A 4,953-nucleotide genomic window follows, 5' to 3' on the forward strand; every position below is an offset into this window, starting at 1 on the left:
TATAAGAAATTTATGAAATTTTGAGAGCATAAAGTAGGCCAGGTTCCTGGCCCTTTTCCACATCGCCTCCCCAAAATTGATGTGCAGCATCAATTTTTTTTTTTTTTTGAGAATTGCTATTTCAGTTTTATCTTCAGACATATCAGTAGTGCTTGTGGTGAGGAGGAAGAGACAGGAATATGACCAGACATGAACACAGTAATTCCATCAGGAAAACAACTTGCTGGAACTTAGAGGTGAAGCTATGTCCATTAGTGTGCCTGGATAGAACTGGTCAATGCATTGATTGCTGGTGACATCCAAGCTGCACACTGTAAAGTTCCTTCCTGTCATGTATCATGTCTGACTGCTGTGAAGCAGGAGCTGGTGAGAGCAGACACCAAACAACTGTATTATGGTCACAGGGAGTCCTGAATGACCTGTCCTTTAGTGACAGGTGTGTCATAAGCCATCCTTTACCATTCCTCAAGCTTATCTCCAAGGACAATATTATATCCCCCACAAGAGCCAGTGTGCAACATCAGTGGATGCTGGAAATTAAGTCTCCAGTTCAAAGTGGCCTAAAGCTCATTCATTGACTTATACATTTAACATTCCATTCCAGTCAGTCATTGTCTTTATTATTTTGTTTATTTCAGAAGTCAAGCCTACTGTTTAAGATAATAATATTGCCTTTTTGCAGGGGAAGTAGTGGGTAGACACTTTGGGGTTAAGCACACACAAATATCAATATTGGGGCATTGAATATGGTGTATTCAATGTAGCAGGTTGGATACATTGGAGATAATGTTACCATGGCTGTGTCTGGTAGTCCATACGGTGTAATGACACATTAGATTTTCAGGTCTGAAGTTTGGGAACAGTAAGATGGTCAGCCATTTAAGTCTCTGAGTTCAATTTTAAAGTTTGTAAAATAAGAGTATACCCCCACTACCATACCATACCATAAACCATCCACCCAGAGTTGTTGTATACATAGTTCTTGGTGCACTGTGAATACTTGATTAAAAGTTGTTCCTAGGGGCACCTGGGTGGTTCAGTGGGTTAAAGTCTCTGCCTTTAGCTCAGGTCATGAACTCAGGGTCCTGGGATCAAGCCCCGCATCAGGCTCCCTGCTCAGCGGGGAGCCTGAGTTCCCTTTCCTCTCTGCCTGCCTCTTTGCCTGCCTCTCTGCCTACTTGTGATCTCTGTCTGTCAAATAAACAAATAAAATCTTTAAAATAAATAAATAAATGTGTTCCTATTTTTAAAGGACACAAAGTTGAGAAGGCATAAAGGCAAAGCAGCAGAGTGCCTGATTGGTCTGTCTCCACCATAACAGATTAGAAGCACCTGGGGATACGAAGTGAAGGCATCTCTGTGACTGATAAAGGGCTGGAGCTCATCAAAGTCTAGAGAAGAAAGCCCAGCATCACTTGCAGAGTTGGGAGGTAAGAGCTATGGGGAATTGACAAACATCTGGATTCAAGAAAAACAGAACTGGGATGGTATAGTCTTCCCCAAGTGTAACTGGCCTTTTGCTTCTTCTAGTCCAGACACAGCTGAACAAGGGATGTTTGCCATTATCTATCACGCACCTTTGGTAGTTGCAGAAGGAAATTGGTAAATGGTGGCTAAGATGGTGAGCTGATGGTTGCCAAGTAGAACTCTTCATCTAACTTATCTTGCTGTGTGTGGGAGAGAATAGTTCCCCTCTGAAAAATGCAACGTGTGTGGGGAGGCTCTGGGGGAAAAAGTACTCACTTTCATACATTATCAGTGGTAATAAAAGTTGTACTACCTCTATGGAGGGCACTTTGCACTATTTAAGCAAAGATAAAGGTAGTGATATCATTGATTCTACAGTACATTTCTGAGAATTTATTCTATAGTTATGCATATGTGTGCCCCAAAGAACATATGCATATGGTTATTAATGGAAATAGTTTATTGTAGCAAAAGATGAAAACCAACCCAAATATTCATCAATATGAGACTGTGTATTTACATGATGGGATCTCTAAAGCTACAAGAAGAAAGGGGGTAGCTTTCCATGAAATGATATGAAAAGGTTTCCAAGAAATGTTGATCAGATGAAAAGAATGAATATCAGAATGGATTGCTCAATGCACCATAGTTAGTTAAATTGGGGAGGGCACTAAGAAATACTATTAATTTGCTTGTGTGTACACAAATTAAGCAGAAGGATATATAAGAAAGATATAACTGTGGTTACCTGTGAGTGATGGAGAACTGGAGAAACAAGAGGAGACTTTCCAAAGTATACCTTTGTACCATTCTATTTATTTAACAATATGAATGCACTCATCTATCAATAAACAAGCATTAAAAAAAATAAAGAGAGGCCACAGAGAAGCCTTTAGTCTTAAGTTGTGCCTGCAGTTTTGTGGATTTTAACTCTAGAGCTCACCATGTTGCCATAGAGAAGATCTGAGAGGGAAAACCTGTGGCTTTGGCAGTGGGAGAAGAGTAATCTTTGTGAAATATGCCCAGAACATTCTACTCCACATAGGCTTATCTCCAGGGATAAATGAGTTTATTAGAGCCTTATCCTGACTAGGGAAAGGGGATTTCTCCCTCTCCAGCCTCCTCTAGCCTTCCTAAGGGTGGGGAAAAAAAAGAAAAAAGAAAAGGAAACCTAACACATTGAAAGTTCTCAGCCCAGAGACGCAAGTTCATTATAAGACCAGGATTTAATCATAAGACTGTAGAACACTTTCTTTCCCACACCTTTCCATCACACCAGAAGAGTTCCAGTATAATAAGAGGGAATTAAAACTAAAAGAGCTGCATGATGCAAACTCTCTGGGGGAGGAGTTTTTGGGAAATCATAAAGTTAACCAGAGAGAAAGCAAAGAGAACACTAGAAGAATTTGAAGCTGATAGCACCTACAGCTATAGCAAACATTAAGCATACCTGAACTTCTAGTCAGATCAACATAAATCCTCACATTAAAGGCGTATGTACTTTAGTTCCTGTTACTGGATACATCACGTCCAGCTTTTAATTAAAAACAAACAAACAAACAAACAAACACACAGCAATGTGAGAAGTCATAACAAAAACTGAAAGGCTTCATCACCAGCAGATACACCCTCCAAGAAATGTTAAAATAAGTTCTTCTGGGAGAAGGAAATGATAAAGACCTTGGATAGCTAAAACAAAACAAAACAAAACAAAACAAACAAAAAAACAACAAAAAATCCCAACCAAATAAACAAACAAACAAAGAAGACCCACAAAACTTGAAGATCAAAGTGGGAAGAATCATGCTCTCTGATCTCAAATGAAACTATAGTAATTAAAACTATGGATTGGCATAAAAACAGACACATGGATCAATAGAACAGAGTACAGGTTATTTAGAAATAAACCCATCCATAAATGGTCAATTAATTATGACAAAGGAGCCAGGAACATACAACAAGGATAGAATAGTCTTTTCAATAAATGAGAAAACTGGGCAGCAACATGCAAAAGAAGGAAATTGGACTACTATCATATGACACACACACACACACACAATAACTCAAAATGGATTAAGACTTAAATGTAAGCCCTGAAACCACAAAACTGCTAGAAGAAAATATAGGCAATAAACTCCTTGTCATAGGTTTCTTGGATTTGATACCAAAAGCAAAGACAAAAAAAGCAAATATGAACAAATGGGACTACATCAAAGTAAAAAGTTTCTGCACAGAAAGGAAATCATCAACAAAATGAAAAGGCAATCTACTGAAGGTAGAAAAGTTTTGCCAGCAACATATCCAATAAGGGATAAGGACATGTTTGCCCGCAATATATCCATATCCAATATTCAAAATATATATATAAAAAAAAAACTTACACAACTCAAGAATAAAAAGAAACAATTTAAAAAAAAACATGGGCAGAGGAGCTAGACATTTTCCAAAGAAGATATACAGATAGCCAACATGTACATGAAAAGGTGCTTAACACCACTAATCCTCAGAGAAATGCAAATCAAAGCCACAAGAAGCGGGTGACTGGGTGGCTTAGTTGGTTAAGCATCTGACTCTTGATTCCAGTTCAGGTCATGATCTCAGAGTCCTGGATTGAGCCCTACATTGGGCTCCCCACTCAGTGGGGAGTTTGCTTGTCTCCCTCTGCTCTCTCTCACTCTGTGTCTCTAAATAAATAAATAATAAATTAATTAATTAAAAGAAAAAGCACAAGATCTCACCTCACACCTATTAGAATGTTTATTTCAAAAAGACAAGAAATAACATGTATGGTGAGGATGTAGAGAAAAGGGAGCCCTTGTGCACTGTTAATAGGAATGTAAGTAGGTGGCCACACATAGAAAACAGTGTGGAGGTTTTTCAAAAAATTAAAAATAGAACTACCACATGATCCAGCAATTCCACTTCTGGGTATTTATCCTAAAAAAATAAACACTAACTTGAAAGGGTATATTCTCCCCATGTTTACTGCAACATTTTTTATAATAGCTAAGATACAGAAACAACCCATATCCTTTGGTGGATGGATTGGGTAAAGAATATATATATATATATGTATGTCACATTTTACATTATATATGTATGTTACATTACTCTTTATATATATATATACACACACACACACATTACATATATATGTATATATATATATATTGTGTGTGTGTACGTGCATGCGTGCACGTGTGTGTGTGTGTGTGTGCATGCACGTGTACATATGTGTAGGACTATTATCTGGTCATAAGAAGGAAAGAAATCTAATCTTGCCATTGAGACAACACAGATGGATCTTGGGGGCATTGTACTAAGTGAAATAAGTCAAACAAAGAAAAACAGATACTATATGATCCTACTTATATATGGAATCTAAAAACAACAACAAAAAACAAACCAAAACAAAAACAAGTGCATGGATACAGAGTATAGTTTCATGGTTTTCAGAGGCAGGATGGGGGAATTGGCAAAATGGGT

Source organism: Mustela erminea, chromosome 8 (assembly GCF_009829155.1).
Source record: "Mustela erminea isolate mMusErm1 chromosome 8, mMusErm1.Pri, whole genome shotgun sequence".
In the NCBI taxonomy this organism is placed as follows: domain Eukaryota; kingdom Metazoa; phylum Chordata; class Mammalia; order Carnivora; family Mustelidae; genus Mustela; species Mustela erminea.